This window comes from Magnolia sinica, chromosome 8, assembly GCF_029962835.1.
Source record: "Magnolia sinica isolate HGM2019 chromosome 8, MsV1, whole genome shotgun sequence".
Lineage (NCBI taxonomy): Eukaryota > Viridiplantae > Streptophyta > Magnoliopsida > Magnoliales > Magnoliaceae > Magnolia > Magnolia sinica.
Genome location: NC_080580.1, coordinates 54,995,119 through 55,016,574, shown reverse-complemented (window position 1 = coordinate 55,016,574; position 21,456 = coordinate 54,995,119).

The following is a 21,456-nucleotide window of genomic DNA, read 5'->3' as shown; positions in this document are numbered from 1 at the left end:
TATTTATTTGATACGGCTCCTTTGGGATGGTGGATGCTAGAAAAAACTCTCGGACTGAGCATTTCAATCCTTTGGTTACACACAGGTTATGGTGACTGCATGTTCAAAGCAAAAGAGCAAAATTATTGAAGGGATGAAATTGTCCAATTTGTGGGCGTTGTTTTTGGCATTGGGTGTCCAGGTGTGCCAGAATTGAAACTACAGCTTTAATTCAAACCAAACAACAATGACCCCAAGCACTAAGATATGCAAACACGTAGTGTATGACCGAGATCTGGTGAGATCGGTCCCCAATTCAACCACTTGACCCCAAGCGCTAAGAAATGCAGACATGTAGTGTATGACCGACATCCAATGAGATCGGTCGCCTATTCAGCGATTTGCTCAACATGCAAAATTGGATCACGTGATAATTAGAGGGTGGGGTTTGTCATCTGATGATGGGTTGCTTGCACCTTTGCCTTTTGTACGAAAGAACTTTTCAATGAGATAAATGGAAATGAGGAAGGGATTTTTACAGTCGGTCACAGAGAGCAACTGCAAAACACATTTCCAATTGATGAACTGAATCTAGCGCACAGGCATGAAATCAAATTATAGCTAAAAGTTATCAGCTACTTCATTATCGCTACAGAATGTAAATAGCAGTCTGAAAAGTAAAATATTAAACTAAGAAATGTAATTTTCTTAATAGGAAAAGTAAAAGATTACACTATGGAATTCAATTTAACTGATAATTTGAAAGGTAATTGAAATATAGATTTGGTTTGTTTGGGTTAGTATGAGACCTTTTTTTTTTTTTTTTGAATTCCTTTACTATTTATAACCTTGATTTACCCACTTAGATCCTTCCCACATTTCGACGGTTACCATACGGTTACCATAATTGCTTCCTATTACTTAAATTCTTTTGTTTCTCATCTTGTCATCTGTCCCATAACCGCTTTCACACGATTACTTCTTCATCGGTTGCTCAAACAATACACGATGCCATTTAATATGCTCCAGCTACTATTATTAAGAAATCTTCTCCATATATATCTGTAGATCTTCAAATACACCATGTGGATCCGTACAGATCACCTGTAATTCTCCCTGATTGGTTCTCGAAGGGATTGCCGATAATGGGGATGAACATTGCCCCCCACATCGATAATGGGGATGAACATTGCCTCCCACATTGTTTTGCCTTTGGGAAAGGTGAACCAATGTGCAACCCCTCATTAATGTGACATTTATTGCTTACACATGTCAACGGGACAATAACCGACTTCGGCCAATACACTGTAACACATCAGCGACGGTTGCACTTTATCGAAACAGGGGATGAACCCTGTGCGGACATGTGTTCTTACATTGTTTCTAACAAAACTGTAATGATGCCCTGATAAATACTCCCTTTTCTCTGCCGATATAAGCGTCGTTTCAAATTCTTTTCATTCTTACACCTTCGTCTATATTCTTCTTTCAAGCAAATCCCATCTTTTCGATTTGCTTCTCAAGCAATGGCTGCTTCTTCATCTTCTACTCCATTCCACCAGAGAGATTTGATCACAGTGATGAATGTACTTGCTAATAAGTGCATCAATAAGATAGTATTTTAATCAGCCATCGGTGATTACCTCTGCTTAGGTCCAGCATTCACTCCATCAACGAAAGTAGAGGAAGTCAGTATGATGGATCCCATGTTTCCTTTATGTCCTGTTGAGACATTGTTGATCCAGTCCAATTTCATCCCCGACATCGAGAATGCCTTGAAGAATCCTCAGGCATGGCCAAACCACTCCCGGAATGGGAAGCTTGGTTCACTCGTGTATCTTCTCAACATGAGGCATCATGAAAGAATCGGGCATCAATGAGGGCATCAAACTCCCCCTCTCCAACTATCCAGCATATCCAACTCTTCTTCTGACAGCTTCAACCTTCTGGAGCTCATCGACCAACACCTTCTTCTTCGGTTATGTTCCTACAAGTTCCCTTTTGGTGAAGCCGTTTAACCAGGCTTCGTGCAAAAAGATGTCAAAAACTTCACGAACAAGGCTGGCAAAGCCTATTCTCACTTCATGACGGACTACCGTAATCACAGCGGACCGGTCAATTATGAAGAGCATACCACCTTCCTTCTGCTTTGGATTTATCGGCATCTACTTTGCGTGAATGCCCTACAAATCACTATCGAATTTGTCTCATTGGCCGAGGCCCTTTCGCACAGTCGAAGGCTTGCTTTATCACCTTTAGTTCTCGGCCATCTTTACAAGGGGATTCACGAAGCTGCCAAAAAAGATTGTATTCTAGAGGAGGACCGTTGTGGCTTCTTCGGATGTGAATTTATGAATACTTTCGCCATTCTCTCATACACCACTCCATCCATTCCGAAGCCACCTACACTTCTTATGGCGAGCGCGTCGTCCATTCCTCCCAAGAAACTCATCCCTTTACAGTGTACATGGATACACTGTTCTTTTCTTTGGACAAGGGTAAGAAGAATTAGTCCTTCATACAATTCTACGAGGGAGAGTATGGTCCCGGTTGGCTCACCGGCCGATATGCACCAGAGGATGATGATGCAACATCCCAAACACTCCTAGCCTGGGAGAGTTATCTCATCGACCAAGACCTTCCCTATAGAGGTTCAATCGAGTCTGGCAAGAATGCCAAGACCGGGATCAAACAATATTACCCGAACTTGCTCGCTCGGCAAATTGGTCTTGTTCAATGCATCCCTTATCCTCTTACTTAGAAGTCTTGCAACCAACCACCCTTTAGTCAGTAGGTTGCAAACAATGCAGAACTTTACCGATCTCTACTCTCTTCTTTCCGAGAAGCCAGTCATGCTCTCGATCTCCCCTGTTATACAAATCGACCACAAGTGATGGATAGTTTCCTTGTTTGGTGGGAGAATCATTACAAGAGGTTGTTGAAGAAATATCGAAAAGAGATTGTGATTTAGTTTTCTTCAAAGCTCGACCCCAAAGGAAAGAAGAGGGCAATGCCCTCATCAGCTAGCACACCAAGCCAAAAAAAAACAAGCAAGCTAAAGACAAGATTGACCACGACATCCCTTTCTCAAGCTCCATCAATCGAGACTATTGCTGCTCCAACACGCCAGAAGTTTGTGAATAGGATTTTTACCACTCCTGCACTCCCACCAATTCCACAACCTCCACCAGCTCCATAGAGAATTCTGGATTTAGGAACTCCACTTGGTCCGCCTTCAAAGCCTCATATCTTTACTCTCAGATGTGTCAATCCTCCCTCTCCACCAACAACCGAGGATTGACCACTACTAGCTTCTCCAAGGCCTCGATGGGCATCAGGTACTTCCTCGGCCAAGGTTGTATCTTCTTTTGAAAAATATTTCAAAAGCAAGTACTAGGCATGTTTCTCCATCACTAGTTACTCAAAAGAAATTGAGGAAAGCTTGAAACGTCACCAAGAAGCTCATTATATTAAACGCTGGAATAAATGGTGGCAGGATAGGGAAAGATTAAATGACCCTGATTTCCCTTTCGATGAAAGGTATCTTACCTCCTATCATCCTAATCTGCCATTATTCCCTGCTTTAAGGCAAATGTTGGCGATGATAATAAAAGCTCATTGGGTTGTGGATAAACGATTCATCACATACATCGTCCGATCTGACTTAGATGAAAATTACTTACATGTATATAACTATCTCGAATCATTTTATTTTCACATCGGCTGACTTTCCCCATCTTTTTTTTTGTAGTCACTCAGGAACTGATGGCTGCCGACAAACATATTATTATGGTGCAACTGATACAATAATGCCCACTAGTGGTCGACGTTCCTGAGATTACTGAAGTTCAGACCGTTGATTCTAAAACCACTGTTAGTGTTGAGTCCCTCCCTTCTCACAGTCCACTAGAAGTTATAACTCTCCCCACCGTCTCCAAATACATGATTGTCATACCATTGAGTCCTCCTATTGTGGTCGATCAGGGAAAAGATAAAGCGTCACTCCTTCATTGCTCGGCCGAGAAACCATCTTCCCAACCGATAGTCTCTTCCTTTAATGAGCCAGCTCCTTCGATAGTTGGGGAAACTTCGGCTCCTGAGAGAATTGAAGCTGTGGCCGAAGAGTTGCAGCAGTTGATGCCATGGAGCTCAAATCACATCCGTCATCCACTCCTATACCATCGATCGCGATTGACACTTCTATTCCCCTGGATTCTGATGTATGTACACTGCCGATTGGCAATATTCTCTCCTATATGTACAACAGCTTATTGATGACCGAATCATTGCGACATAGAATGAAGATGAGCTATTGGTGAAAATGAGGGAACATGCAAGTGACAACGAAGAATCCGAATGGAGGGTTGGCTCGGATGGAGGTTTGCGATATCATGGCCGCTTATGCATCTCGAATCTCCATGACTTGAGAAGGGAAGTCCTAGAAGTCACATCCGGCAGTATGAAGATGTATCAAGATATGAAACGTTCGTACTAGTGGGACAACATGAAGGCCCACACAGCAGATTATGTATCCCGTTGTCTCACGTGCCAGCAGGTCAAGGCCGAACATCGCCAACTCCTTGGTTTACTTCAGCCCATGCCCATAGCTGAATGGAAATGAAACTTCATATCCATGGATTTCATTTCCAGGTTACCCAAGACGAGAAAGGGGCATGACTCCATTTGGGTGATCGTGGACCGATTGACAAAATCGGCCCATTTCCTCCCGATTAGAGTTTCTAATTCGGCAGATGATCTAGCCAAGCTGTACATTCAAGAGATAGTACGATTGCATGGAATTTCTATGGAAATTGTGTCGGACTGAGACACGTGATTCATGTCTATTTTCTAGACGCGAATCCAAGAAGAAATGGGAGTGAAACTGAAGTTCAGTACCGCGTTCCACCCACAGACAGATGGGCAGACGAAACGGGTAAATCAGATACTAGAAGATATGTTGCGAGTGTGAGTGCTTGATTTTAAGGATAGTTAAGATGATTGTCTCCCTTATGCTGAGTTTGCTTATAAAAACAGCTTCCAAGTGAGCATTGGCATGGCTCCCTATGAAGCTTTGTATGGGCGCCCATGTCAAACTCCACATTGTTGGGCAGAAGTTGGCGAGAAGAGTTTGGTTGGCCCAGATTTGGTACAGGCGACCTCAGAGAAGATTGATATTATTAGGCAGTGACTTCTTGCAGCCCAGAGCAGACGAAAAAGTTACGCTGATATAAGACGGAGGCAGGTAGAATTCGAGGTTGGGGACCATGTATTCCTTAAGGTTTTTCCAATGAAGGGAGTCTTTCGTTTTGGCAAGAAAGGGAAACTTACATTGACATTCATTGGCCCATTCTAGATTCTAGACCGAGTGGGTGTGGTGGCATACCGCCTCGCTTTGCCCACACCACTCGCTGGCGTGCACAACATATTTCACGTGTCCATGTTGAAGAAATATGTTCCTGACCCTACCCACATTATCAAATTGGAGTAGGTACAGTTAAGTGAAGATGCTACTTATGTACTGCACCAACGCGTGTTCTCGATAGGAAGGAACAAGTGGTATGCAACAAAGTTATCCCACTTGTGAAGGTATTGTGGACGCACCACACTAAGGAAGAGGCTACTTTAGAAACAGAAGCCGAGGTCCTTAAGAACTACCCTCAGATCCTTGAGGAGTACGAAAAGGTATTAATTTCGGGGATGGAGTTTTTCTTTAAGGGGGGTAGATTGTAACGTCTCGGAAAAATCCGTACAAAGACCCAAGTACCACCTCAGGTAGAAAGACGTAAGGACCGTATTCTACAGTAATTTAGACGAAAATTAATTAAGTACTAAACTAATTAATTGGTGAAATTAGCTCTGACCACCATTTACACAAATGACAAGATCCAAAACCATCAATACCGATAACTCAACACTACTTAAAAACCTAGGCAAAATCTCGTGAACCTATCGCTCCCGGGAGTACATTGAAACTCCGTATCGGACCTAGACTATACGTCGAAAGTCCAATGACCGTGAAACTATAGGATTATGTCCGTCATACTGGGCTTGACAACCATTGCAAGAATCGAGCCTAGATTGTGTCCAGAAATGTATAACTTGAGCCCTGAGTAAAGTGTGTGAGAAACACGAATATCTTTAGAAAATGTATTGAAACTTAAGTAAATTGGGCTGTTCATTTAAGTGCAAAATTGAAGATTTTGGACCATCAGTTTTTGACCAAACTTCACCCATGGGGAAAGGAAATTTCCCTGTGCGTATTCGTATGCTTCTGGCCCCGATCGAGCAAGTACGATCGTTGATCTGATTCCGATCCTTCACGGCCGATCGACCTATCCAATTGCGCCGAAATCACAATCCTAGCATAGATCCATTGTCAGGGAACTTTTCCTACAACGTAAGTGAATAATGGGCCTCCCTATGTGCCCTGGTTGTAAAAAACAGGCACCCTTTAGTTATAAATTAAGTATGCCATGGCCCTAGGGCCATTTACATCAGTTGTGGGCCTATATAAAGCCCTTAAACCACCCCATCTCTCCCTCATACGAAATTTCCAAAAACCTTAAGGGGGAGAGAGAGAGAGAGAGAGAGAGAGAGAGAGAGAGAGAGAGAGAGAGAGAGAGAGAGAGAAGGAGAGAAAAGAGGAAGGAAGAAAGAAGGATTCTTGGAGATCTTTGTTGGGATTCTTTCCCACAACTCCACGCACTGATTCACCTCCCCACTTCACTACACGACCAGTTTCAACTATGATTTGGGTAAGAAATCCAAACCCTAATGCCATAGTTAAGATCTAGAATAGTCTTTTGTCAACCTAGCTAACGGATTTCATGATTTAGGTACCTGTCATTCCATTTTCGGGAACGTGGGATTTGAACCAAGTCCAAATCGAGTATTCTGACGAAAGGTGCGGACTATAAACATTTAGGTTATGGTTTTTAATGCTTTCAAGGTCAGCTAATGATTTATTTCTGACTTGATTGCTGCCATATGATCTTAGTTATGCCGTTTTCGATGTAATAAACATGTATAAACTATGTAAAATGAAATATGCATCGTATGTGTTTGTTGAAATGTTTGAATGAACATGTAAATATGATATGTGCTTGCCATGATTACTAATCTAGGGTTCATATTAGTCATATGCATGATGACCCCCCTTTGTGTAAGGAATTGCCATGATTCATGTCGTAACTAATCTAGTCTATGTATTTGGTGAAGTGTAGCCTAAGTGTTTGATAAATTGTCTAAATGAGAAATTATTGATGATTTGTACTTATTAAGTGTATTGAGATAGGATTCTCAACTACCCTATCCATATGTATAGTTCATTCATGTAATCTTAATTTCATCTATGCGATTTATGGATAAAATGCAATTGCTAGGTGACATGTTCAATGTGTTTGGTGAAATGCTCAAATGAGGGATTTATTTGGACTGTTTGTTAAATACCGATATGATTTTCACATGTGTCTACCTATTGCATCTGAGTAAGATTGGGGCTACAATGTAGCTTAGACAATCATAACAATCCATGTATAGGTGGTTGAATTAGTCTCGCCACCTTGGGTAACTCGATGAATCCGTGTCGCACGACGATTGTCGACAGTGGTTAGGCCACAAGGGGTGCTTATGCCCTCCATGTCGATTAAGTCAACGTGTGCTCGTAATAATCGAACTTACCAAACAAACCGATTGGCCCATTATGTGTTTACCATGTATGGACATCACTACTTGAATCTAAGGTACCACTTATCAATGTAAAAGCTCGTTTCAACCATGGTATCACGATCTGCTAAGACTCATGAGCTGGGCATGGTGGTATGGGACATCGTGGTCGAGCTGTCGGCCTACGCTGGGGTGACAAGCCTCCTTGTAGTGACCAGTGAGCAACCCAGACTCGTGAGCCGGGCATGGTGGTATGGGATACCGTATTCGAGCTGTCAGCCTACTCTGAGGTAACGAGCCTCCCCGTAGTGACCACGAGTATAAACTCTTGAATTTGCCTATCGACTGCTTTCCATTAGGGGTGATGCCCTACAACTTGCCTATCATATGTGGTTAACTAGGATTGATGACCCTAGATGGATCCTTTGTTTGGGTCAAGGATATAAAGGGAGGTACCTTAGCTTCCCAACTATGTTATAGGAATGAGCTTAATTAAGTACTCGGCTAACACGACCATGCACTACATTGCATGTGCTTTGGCGAGGAAAGTGCACTTTAGGGAGGTTGTCATGTGCGAACTTGGTTGTCGGAGTCGCTTGTGAGGGAGCTTCGTGTGAGAGCATACATCATTACTGCATACCATTCCTGCATTAACAAGAGTAGTTAGGGAATGATTATTGTACTACTTTATCATTACTGCTTGATTGACTTGATAACATGTTAACCTTTGCCTTATAGTACCATTGAGTTGATCACTCACTCCCACCCTGGGACGGTATTTTAAAATACCAACCAGACTCTGTTGTAGATGCAGGTGATGATGAAGTCTATGCAACTGAGTTGGACTTCATAGATGAGGAGGAGGAATTCTCCTATGTTCAGCTATCAGGCGGGTCTATGTAGACCTCGTGCTGATTCGACGGGATACAGGGGCACATGGATTAGTTGGACACTTATATTTTGATATTTTTCCTATTTTGAAATAATACATGTACATATTCAGCCCGGCTACATAATCATACTCTGGAGGTTGTAAAACACTTACCTGTTCAAATATATATGTTTTAGTCTTCCGCTTGCTTAATTACATTATCTCTGGAGTATGATATGCTGTTTTAGTATAATCCAACTCATGTTTAACTCATTAATATAGATAAAATCTGAACATCATTATCCATGTTACATAAGTGATGTGCTAGATCTTGGGTGTAGAACTTTGCTCGGCCCTCAATATTCGGGGCATTACAAGTTGGTATCAGAGCATGATTTGGATTAAACTGCACCTGGGTTATAGGTAACACGACGCACTCTGACGCACTCTGACTTAGGAAGGGGATGATGAAATTTAAAAATGATCGTAGGACCCTAAAACTTGCCAACGGGTGAGATTAACTGCAGTAGCTTAGTTCGTACGCGTCCTAGATCGTGTGGGATCATGTGAAGTGATCTCAACCATGCTTAGGCTGTCAATCGATGGGTTTGAAGTATAATTTGACGAATCCCAAACTTGAAACAAGCCAAAAGGCGAGAATACGCGTGTGTTGGACTGTAAAAGTGCCCTTTCCGAGCATAGGGGCCCAAACCGTAAAATGCCATGGGACACAGGGGGTCCTCCGCATGTTTTCGGCATCTCGGGAGGGGGTGGCCACAACTGGACACCCCAATGGGGCGTGGCGGCATCGCGCTGCTGTTGAGGGTCAAATATTGGATATCAGACCCCAATTATTACTCGAATTTACGAACATGATACTGTTTAATGGTCCGATTTAATCGCGTTTGTAATGCAGGGTGCAATTACGAGCTGGGACTGAAAAAGGGTGCTTAAAGCTGAGATTTAGTGCTAAAAATTCACCAAAGCATGGGACGGACTCCAAGAGATCGAGATCAATAGATATACACGACAGAAATCTGAGGAAACCGAGAAACTGAAGCTCAAGTGGCTTGAAAGATGTCCAGAGTGCAAGATCACAGGGTTCTCACCATCCGTTCAGCTTGAAACTTCATACATCGCCTGAGGACCATAAATGAACCGTACACGTCGATTTTCATCCATCGGATCCCTTTAGAAGAAGCCTAACGGACAGATCATGTAAGACCCGTATCCTAGTCCGTACTGTTCCGTCAAATCCCATGACCCTTCCCGTCGAATTCCGGCAACCTGCGATCGAAAATCGACGTTGCGATCGACCCTAAGTCGTATGTTGTAGATTTGAGTCGGCTTAATTCAAGACTTGTACCTTTGCGACCGCACCGTCGTCGTGGTTCCAACGCCGCGTCTCTTGTACCGATCCGATACCCTGGCAGGAAGATGTGAGCCGGCGTTTATTTCGAAGAAAACGCCGCGCATTTGCAATCCCAAGAGAATCTCTACAATATGTCAAATCAATCCCATCAATCAATCCCATCCATCACCTCATGTCAAGTACAAGCAACCCATGCTTTCTCTCTCTAAAGTCAACCCTTCCTCACCCTCTCTCTTACACACCCATGCTAGTCAAGTACACATCACCTCACCCATCACTCACATCCATCACTCTCTCTCTTTACATCCCATCTCCCTCTCTCTCTCTCTCATTTTCTCAACTCAATTCCAAGCAACCAAGTGAGCTCACGTCCAAGCTTCTCCATGTGAGAGAAATGTGATTTTGGTGGCCCACTTTCCCATCCCAAACCTTCCATCCTAGCCTTTCATTTTTCATCTTCCACCGTTGAAGTGAATCTCAAGGAGACCGGCATTCCAACGGACCGAGAAGATCGACCGGTGGGTGCTTATTAGACTAGATTTTTCATGTTTTATGATGGGCAAAGTGAGGCCCACCGAATCAATGGTATGGATCTCACTTTGGACCACTAGGTGTAGCCGATGGCCCACCTTGATGCTCATGATCATTCCATGATGGGGCCATTCTCCATGGACCCCATCATGATGTTTATCTTCCTTGCATGCATAGGGTCATCTAGACCGTCTATTTTGGTGGAGAAAGGATCTCCACCGTTGATTTTCAATTTAATGGGCCTGCATGCAATGGGACCTACTTGATGTACAATTGGATGCTTGAAACGGAGGGCCCATGGTGCCGGGGTCCCTCCATCACACGTGTCCCTCTCTCTTCCTCTCTCTCTCTCTCTCTCCCTCTCTTGTTATGTATGCATTTTATGTATGATGGAATGGCCATATGGCCCACCCGAATGGACCCCACCATGAAGCATGATTTGGACCCAATCCATTTGTGGGTGAGGCCCATCTTACATGTGTATGTGATCCACACCACCCCACCATGTGATGGCCCGCCTAAGCAGGGCCCACCCCAATGCACGTGTTACGTCCAAACGTCCAGGGACGTCCTTGGACGTTAATTGAAAACACAAATATTAGCTTTTCCAAAGCTTATTGGGTGTGCCATTCATGTAGGCCCCACCTTGATGTAAGTGTTCAATCCATGTTGTTCATTCTATTCTCGAGTTCATTTTAGGCGTTGGACCAAAAAATGAAGCTGATCCGAGTATCTGGTGGGCCATAGTATGAGAAATTGTGATGGTTGCCGTTGAAAAATCAACTACTATTTTTATCCATCAAAATATATTCAATATTGGGCTCATTTGCCTTGTATTAAGCCATGGGACCCAATGGCAGGGTCAGATTCCACTGATGCGGGCCCCATATATGAAAAACCACGACATTTAGTGTTTTTAAAAAAAATATAAAAATATAATGCATGCAGCAGACGCTGCTGCTGTCAGAGACGCAGGCAGCGCCTGCTGCTGCTGCTGGCGGACGGGCGGACACAACAGACCCACGGCTCCAGCCGTGGGCCCCACCATGATGTATTTTTAATATCCAAACCGTCCATTGGGTGAGCCCCTCCTTGCACTATGATCTCCCCGAAAATCCGGTCGATCTGACGCTCAGGTGGCCCACATTATAGGAAACAGTGTGAATTGAATTCTACCATTGAAACCCTTTTTGGGTCCACGGAAGTTTTTGGATCAAGCTGAAATTTGTTTTTACTCTTCATCTACGTCTGAGTGACCTTATGGACAGATTGGATGCCATATAAGCATTATGGTGGGCCCCACATGGGACCCACAATGATGCATGTGTTTTATTGGTACCGTCCACAGGCAGTGGACGGTTGGAGCCCACAGGGACGTGTGTGTTTCATGGGCACCGTCCACTGTCCACCCTGGACAGTGGGACCCCCCCCCCCCTGCAGCTGCTCCATGTGTGTGTGTGCGCGTGCGTGCGTGTGTGTGTATATTACATTTTATATATATTATATATATTATATTTTTAATATACTTAATGGTGGGCCTTCATGTGGACCCCCACCATGATGCATGTGCTACATCCAAGCTGTCCAATCATTTTGAAAGCCCCTTTTAAGGCTTGAGACTAAAAATAAGATAGATCTGTAGTTCAAAAGGACCCCACCTTGGCATATGTTTGGGGCACATCTTGATTTACTTATAGCCGTCCAAGATAGATCTGTAGTTCAAAAGGACCCCACCTTGGCATATGTTTGGGGCACATCTTGATTTACTTATAGCCGTCCATTGAGGCTCACCATGGTATATATCTAGGGCCCATATGATGAGGCCCATCTTGATGTGCACAAGGCCGTTGTTGAGGACCACTTTGATGTACATTAGGCCCATGTTACAAGGCCCATTGTGATGTTTTCAAAGGCCCATGGGACATGGCCCATTGCAATGTACATAAGGCCCATTGATGCGGCCCACTTGATTTATATAAGGCCCTTATGAGGCGGCCCATTTGACGTACTAAGGCCTATGGGTCGAGGCCTAATAAGACGTATATAGGCCCATTGCAATGAGTGATTCCCTGTGGTTTGGGTAATGATATTTTATGGCCGGCCTTGCGTTGGGAGCAATGTTGGTTTGACGTCCACGTTGCAAGGATAATGTTGGTTAAATGTCCGCATTATAACTCTCCCTAGGGCCCATTGATAGGCCTATACTTGTTGATAGTTCATTACTTTATAACATGCTTAGTGCACTTCCATGATTCATGCCCATACGCATCATATGTATGCTTGAGATGAGGAATGTTTGATCATAGCATAAGCCATTGGGCTGAGACATTTACGGGACTCCTTATGAGACGGAGTGCCCCACATGATCGCGTGATACGCGCAGGATTGCTGCATGATTGTACGGTGTGACTCATGCATCTCGCATATGTGTGACTTGATCACTGCACGCCCTAGCGACATCAGGGCCGTGGCTCCACAGACACATCGTGGATGGCCGTATCGGATACCGAAAATGCTTGGTTCTAGCACTGTGGGCACTTAGGATGTCCTTGGGTGAAAGTCCCAGAACCTTTTTGGTACCAGGAGATGCTCCAACGTCTAGACCGAGTGGATACATGAGCGCCCGAGTGCCAAATACCAGTAGGCCGCGTCTCCCACTGTGTCGTGGTCGGTTGGAAGGGGGTGTGGCCTTATCCGCCCGAGTGAGAGGGCTATAAGCTAGGCTGAGTTTGACCAGCTCGTAAATGAGTTCGCTATCGACGAGCCGGGTAGGTATTGGCAGACTACTGGTCAGGCGGATAGTGTGGTCTCTTCCACTTGCTTGACTGTGCAGCTAGGGAGGAGGCAGTCAGTGTGAGGTGTATTAGACCCCGGTGATATCCAGAGAGGAACTGTATTGATATGGGTACTTGACGAGTACTGGCACACTTGCTTTGCATATCGCATATGACATTTGGCTACATAGGCCTCGCATCGCATAGCCTTGGTATGGCTGATAGCATTCATGCCTCGCATCGCATAGCTTTGATATAGCTGATAGCATTCATGGACTTACCGCATATTTCCGCATTACTCTGATATTATACACTTGGCACTTGCCTTACACACACTTTCACCACCCTCTAAGCTTTCTATAAGCTTATGCACGATAAGATGCGTGCAGGTGGCGTCAGGTTGCAGCAGCGTTGAGCTTGGAGCGTGCAGCCGAGCTTCTGGAGTTTCTTTTACTTTCGTTATATTGTATTTCCCTTTCTTACGCATTGTACTTAAAGTTTTTGATATAGTGGATATGTGGTGTTGTTGTTTTGTGACTTGATTATGCTTGTGGTTATGCTCTATTACTAAAAAAAAATTTATACTGAAAATCCTCCTTGTAGGATCCCAGGATCGGAATCTGGCGTATGGGCGTTGGGAGCCGAGAATGGGGTGCTACGGAGGCTGTCGGGACCGGATTCGGCGATCGGGAATTTTGTGAGCCTGTTTTCCGAGTTTGGGGCGTGACAGATCAGCCCCCATATCAGCGATCTGGGGCCCACCTGCTAACTGGATATGCCTCAAAATTGGTCTCAACGCGTTAAATGAGCTGAAAATATGGATGGATGGAGCGGATTTCTCATTACCATTTCCATAGGATCTCATGTATATCACATGTGCACGGTGCATAAGTGCACTAACTGTGCACTGGATTTCTCAAAATTGGTCAGCTAACGACTCCATCTTCTCCAACTCAAGAAAGGACATAACGTCCTCCCATTATGCGTCCGTTTCTCACTAGTGGGCCCCACTCCTCATACATATCATCAATCGGGACCGTCCATTGTGTGCATAGGTGGGGTATTTACCTCACCAAGGTGGCCTCTTGAGACCATATAAGATGTTGCAGAATCTTAACCGTTAAATGAAGGATGAACGACAGAGTAGAAGATATTGTGGGCCACATGGAATTCAATCCAAAAACCACCATACCCGAATGGTTTTTCGAGTAGATTTTAATAGACGGTAGGATCTTCCATCTGACAGCAATCAGTGGGCCATCACACTTCACAGAGTTGAGATGCGTCGACTCTGTTTCGTAACTGAGGCTGCGTCCATTCGTTGTGGGCCACCATCATGCAGTAAAGGCTTGATCCGAGTCATCCATCAGGTAGAGGAAGCAAAACCAATCAAATTCATGCTAATCTTTGGCGGCCATGTACATTCACAGGATCGTATCAGCGATCGCAAGAAGACCGTTCAGCTGCCATTGCAGCCTGATTGTCTCAGTGGGCCGCATCAACGGACAACTATAACTCTCCATATCTAGTCAAAATTTCGAGGAGAAGATGATAGACGGCGTGGATTTCACAAACGTCATATAAGATGGGCCCCACCGGCAGCCCGCGCAAGAGCTTTCGCGTTCGTGCTTCGCACGTAGCTGCGAAAGGAGCTGTGGAAGCTTCACCGACTTGCTTGTTACGCACTCCACCGACCCAGCGACAGAGTAGACACTATAAGAGAGAAAAGAAAGAGGGAGAAGAAAATATCGGTTTGGGGGTTTCAACGGGGAACATGAGAGAGAGAGAGAGAGATAATAGTTTTTATTTTTTCTTTTCTTGTTATTTTGTTTGTTTTGGATCCAGCCGATTCATGTTAGGCTCAACCTCTTAGCGGTGAAGCTTGTGGCGTGATGGGGTTGATCCTACGGCTTGGATGTATGTGATGAACTGACGTTGATTCTAGTTTGATTAATAGGAATGCCTTTAGTTTTTAATGGTTTGTTGTGACTGAAATTACAATAGATCTGCGATGGCTTTGAGTATTTCCTTTGCGTTATAGGGTTTGTGAAATTGGGAACCCCGTTGTTCACCATCGTCTCCTGGGCATGGTTGGATGACGGAAACCTTCCTAACATTCATACATTCCTTAGATTGGATGTGGATTGATTTAATTCTGTTGTTTACTTTGTCTCATGGGTATGGTTTTGTGATGGAATCTACTCTAATTTACATCTGTATTATCTCTTGAAAACTAGGTTAAAAGAAGTTCAGATTTGATTTTCATGGTATATCTTCCAACTGGATGAAGATGGGACTCGAAGTTCAGTTGAGATCATGAATCAAGCGTAGATCTCCCTGATCTCTATAAGTGGATCCTTGGCACCCTAGTTTTCTACCTTTAAATTTCCTAAATTTTAGATAATTATTTCACCATTATTCATCGAATTATAATCAATTTAGATTTCATCTTAGTCTAATTTTAATTCTACCTAGTTTCAGATAACGTACAGGGTTCAGTCCCTTGGGATTCGACCTCGGTCTCACCGAGTTTATTACTACATCACAACCTTATACTTGGGGAGTGAACTAGTTTTTGTGCCCACCGGCCACACATGTAGGGCCTGTCCATGTGTGGGACCACCCTCTAAACCCCCTCATTGCTCCCCTTTGCCCATTTCACCCAAATTTCACCCCTCCAACACCCCCCAAACCTTCCAAAACCCCATTTCTCTTTCAAATCTCCACTTCCATTCATGCAAACCTTCCATTTCTTTCACATCCTACACCCATCCATCACCTTTCCCTTAAACCTATTCCTTACAATTCCCCATCTTCCTTATTTCCACCTACTTGAGCATAAAAATCCTCTTTTTTGGGTGTCTCATACTTTCCATATCCTCAAACCCATTTCACTCACAAGCTTTATCACCTCCATTTTCTCAATCTCAACGCTCCTTTCCCTTATGGGAAAGAGAAAAGCGGCCCCGGATGAGGCCGCGCCTAGCCGTCCAAGCCGCTCGAGGAAGAAGGCGAGCACCAAGACTAGTGTAAGTGCCAAATGAGAGCAAAGATTGAAACGGGACCTCGTTCCTCGAATCCCATTGGAGAGATCGCTACCAGCAGGTGTCGAACTAGGTAGGTTCCGTAACCACAAAGTTGTATTTTAAGCACATGTTGATGAGAAATTATTTGGACTATATCCAGTTATTGACCTTCTGTTGGAGACCGGGTGGGATCCCATATTCAAAGGAAAGGCTCATGCAAGTGAAGGCATCGTACGAGCTTTCTATGCACACATACGAAACCCAATGCTGGAGCCACTTCAGTTTACTATCCCTTTGGGGAGGTAGGAAGCCGTAGTCAGTGTGGATGTGATGGCCCGCATCATGGGAATTGAACGTGGGGTGGTACATGCTAGTGCATCTCATCTCGTTAGTAGATGAGAGAAAGATCGCCGCAAACGTTTCCTTTGCGGCCGACTGACTCATTGGAGGCGAGACAATAGCCTTGCATTGTCACGCATGACGGCAGACTTCCGCCTACTCTACCACATGCACGTATAACGTGTATCCTAAGTGGAGTAACTATACAGAATGCACTCGTTTGATGGTGGACTTCCTGTACCGAGTTGGACAGGGAGACAAGCTGTGCCTGCCTACTTTCGCCTTGTCACAGATAATCAGGACCGCACGATTTACTCGGGGGGATGCATCCCTCCCATTTGGCCAACTTATCTGCAAGATTGCCCGTAACTTTGGCTTTAGACTTAATATGGATAATCTTGCGCATATCTATTTCATCAGTGAGACTACACTCAACAATATGGGCAAAGGCCCTAGGCAACGCCAAGCCCGACTCAATGAGTACGGTGATGAGATAGAAGAAGAAAGTGATGAAGAGGAAGGCATGAAAGAGGAACAAGGAAGTGAAGAAGAGGAAGAAAATGAATAAGAGGAAGGAAATGACAAGGAAGGCAGTGCGGAGGAAGAGCAAGAAGAAGAAGAGGAGGCCCAAGACTCATATGGGGGACCTCCTACTACACATGAAGGCTGCCATGATTGGGCTACCTTAGAAGCCCACATGGCTAGGATTGAAGACAACCAGGTTGCCCTGAAGCATTAGTTCAAGGAGAATCAGGCCTATCTGAAACAGAAATTCAAGAAAATGTCTCGCACCTTAAAGGCCCTCCTGTGCTATATGTAGGATAAGGGTGCTCATCAACCTTCGCCAAAGTCAGAGAACTAGTCATGTGTTATCGTTGTCTTCTTGTTTTCATTGTTTCTTGTCTTCTTTGTAATAGCCGTGGTTGGCTTAGTTGGATGTTAGAGTAGTTAGTGTTAAAGCTTTTTATTAAATTAGCTCACATGCATTCTCTATCATGATTCATGTAATGCTACATCAAATGTGTTGTGACAATTTTTGTTAAATGAAATGCATGAAGCTTCTTTTGATTTGAAATGTATAGAATGTGTGGACAAAGTAGATGACATTATCCTAATCTTACACATGTTGCACTTTATGTTGTATATAGGGAATGCCTCTGAAAACCACTTGGAATATGGCACGTCTCCCACTTAGCGAGTCGACTGACGGGGCACCTCCCCCGAGCGATAGCCAGACGGACCCTAACTTGGGCCAGAATTTTGATACAATGCTGGATTCACAGCCGGCCACTGGCCCCACCAATGAGCCAACACTTAGTGCACCATCGGTTATGGGATAGAACCGTACGTCTACATCGACGCCACACATGCCCCAGGCGGCCTCTCCCCTTGATAGGTTGGAGCAGATGATTCTCCTAATGCAGCAACACCAGTAAGTTTTGGCCACCATTGCGGGGCTCATTCCCCAAAATATGAACGTGGTCCCGCCTATGCCACCTGTGCAGCTTGCTAGAGCTATGAACACTAGTGGCTTGTTTGAGCGCTTTCAGCGCTTTCGCCCTCCTACTTTTGCGGGTACTCACCGACCTGAGGAGGCGGAGTATTGGTTGGATCGTATATCCAAGAAGTTAAAGCCGCTGCACTGTACTGAGGCAGAGCAAGTGGAACTTGCTATTTACATGTTCGAGAAGGAGGCTAGTCTTTGGTGGGATAACGTCCTACGAACCGTCCCCACCGGATATGTGTAGACGTGGGACGCATTTGAGACCCATTTCCATGGAAAGTATTTCCCCCTCACTTATTGAAATGAAAAAGGAGGGTGAATTTATCCACCTCTGACAAGGAGGAATGACTGTAGCTGAATACGAGAACTGGTTCACGGAGCTAGCCAGATACGCTTCATTGATCCTAGCGAATGAGTCAATGAGAATGCGGCGGTTCTCAGAGGGTTTGCGGCCTGATATCCGCACTAAGATGTGTTGCGCCAGCATTCTCAATTATGTAGAGCTAGTGAACATGTCCCTGCGAGCTGAGCAGGATGGCGAGAGACTGTCCCGAACACGTATGCCAATGGGCTCGAGGCCTTGGCCTGAATTACAGAACCGGCCAATTCTCTGCAAGAGGCCATGTGTGGATTCGCCTCCCAGGCTTATGGCTCTACCGACCCAGCAGAGGCGATCTGATCTTTGGTGTGTCTATTGTAATAAGGCAGGCCATACAGAAATCTTTTGTTTTACCAAGATGAGGGACAACGGCTTTATGCCGCCTCAGAAGATCAACTGCTAATTGCCACAAGTTATTTCAGCTCCACCTATACGATCTGCGCCACCAGCACAGCCGTACGATCGACCTCCCGTATCCCAAAACAGGCCATCTCAACGACCTATGGTAGCACAACCCAATCATCCTCAACAAGACCGTGTACATACACTTGTAGCTGAAGCATCTGAGTCAGCAACTGCAGTGCCTTTAGCCTTTGAAGTCACTGCCCACATTCAAGGTACACCTGTATTTCTATTGGTGGACACCGGGTCTACTATTTCGATGATATCATACTCTATAGTCAAGCAGTTAGGGTTAAATACTACCCCTATGGTTGGGATGAGAGCCATTGCAGCTACTGGAACCTCCACAAATGCCACTAAGCTATGTAAGGGTTGCTTAATAGACTTAGGGGGCAGGGTGGTGTGTATTGACTTGATTGTCACCACAATATATCATTACAACGTCATCCTCGACATGGATTAGCTCAGCGAAATGAAGGTAGAGATCAACTATGATCCCAGATTGGTGACAACTCATGGACCTAAGGGCAGGATCTTCACCTTCCCTATTCAGGTCAGTTGTGCTTATCGCATTCGTTGTTACGCCTCCTTGTTAGAAAATTTTGATAGTCTGAGGCTTGGGGACACGCCAGTAGTCCAAGATTTCACGGAGGTGTTCAGAACGATCCCTGGACCACATCCTCAGCTCGAGATCGACTTCACTGTCGATGTTGTGCCTGAGGCGACACCCATTTCCTTACCGACATACCGCTTACCTCTGTGTGAAATGGAGGAATTGAGGAAGCAGATAGATGATTTGTTGAATTCAGGTTTTATACGGCCTAGCGTATCGCCTTGGGGAGCACTTGTGTTGTTTGTAAAAAAGAAAGACGGATCGTTGCGATTATGTATTGATTATCGCAGACTAAACCACGTCACGGTCAAGAACAAGTATCCTCTACCTAGGATAGATGACTTGTTTGACCAGTTAAAGGGGGCACAGTATTTCTTTAAAATTGACCTACAGTCTGGGTATTATCAGTTGCGTGTTAGGAATGAAGATGTGCCAAAAACAACATTCAGAACCAGCTTTGTGCACTACGAGTTCCTTGTGATGCCGTTTAGACTTACAAATGCACCAGCCATATTCATGGATCTCATGAACCAGGTATTTCAATCGTATCTGTACCGGTTCATCATCTTATTCGTAGATGACATACTGATATACTCTAAGAGTCGGAAGGATCACGAAGAACACCTGCGAGCAGTCTTTGATACCCTCGGGAAGAATCAATTATTTGCTCAGTACCGAAAATGCGACTTTTGGAAGGAAGAAGTCAAGTTTTTGGGACATTGGGTGTCCAAGGAAGGAATTGTCGTGGACCTTAATAAGGTATTGTGGTACAAGACTGGGAGCAGCCCAGTTCAATAACAGAAGTGAGGAGTTTCCTCAGACTTGTCGGCTATTATCGCCGATTCATTAAGGACTTCTCTAAGATAGCCCGATCATTGTCTCAACTCATCGGAAGGATCTTAAGTTTGCTTCGAACGAGAAAGCAGAAGCAGCCTTTCAGGAATTAAAGGACAAGCTGACATCCGCGCCCGTGCTTGTACTGCCAAAGCAAGGGGTTAAGTATGTTATTTACACCAACACCTCTCGTGTTGGTTTGGGATGTGTACTGATGCAGAAGGATAGGGTGATCACTTATGCCTCGTAATAGTTGAGAAAACACGAAGAAAACTACCCCACGCATGACCTGAAATTGGCGGCAGTCATCTTCGCATTAAAGCTCTGGAGACATTACCTTTATGGAGAGGAGTTTGAGCTCTTTTGCGAACACAAGAGCCTCAAGTACATTTTTACACAGAGAGATCTGAATATGAGGCAATGACGTTGGATGGAGACCTTGAAAGACTTCAAGTTTGAGGTCTCCTACCATCCTGGCAAGGCCAACCTTGTGGCTAATGCGTTGAGCCGTAAGAAAATAATAGAATTCGCAACTTCGCTGATGATAGAAGAGTGGAATATGGTAGAGTTTGTGCGGGATTTCGAACAGAAGTTGATAGTAGAGGAGCCATTCGAGAGCGTCGCACACATCCATGTACAGCCGCTTATTGATGACCAAATCATTGCAGCACAAAAAGAAGATGGGCTGTTGGTGAAAATGAGGGAACATGTAAGTGACAGCGAAGAATCCGAATGGAGGGTTGGCTCGGCTGGTGGTTTGCGATATCGTGGCCACTTATGCATCTCGAATCTCCATGACTTGAGAAGGGAAGTCCTAAAAGCCGCACATAATTCGAAGATGGCGATACATCCGGGCAGTATGAAGATGTATCGAATATGAAACGTTCGTATTAGTGGGACAACATGAAGGCCCACACAACAGATTATGTATCCCGTTGTCTCACGTGCCAAAAGGTCAAGGTCGAACATCGTTGACCCCCTGGTTTACTTCAGCCCATGCCCATAACTAAATGGAAATGGGACTTCATATCCATGAATTTCATTTTCGGGTTATCCAAGACGAGAAAGGGGCATGACTCCATTTGGGTGATTGTGGACCGATTGACGAAATCGGCCCATTTCCTCCCGATTAGAATTTCTAATTTGGCAGATGATCTAGCCAAGCTG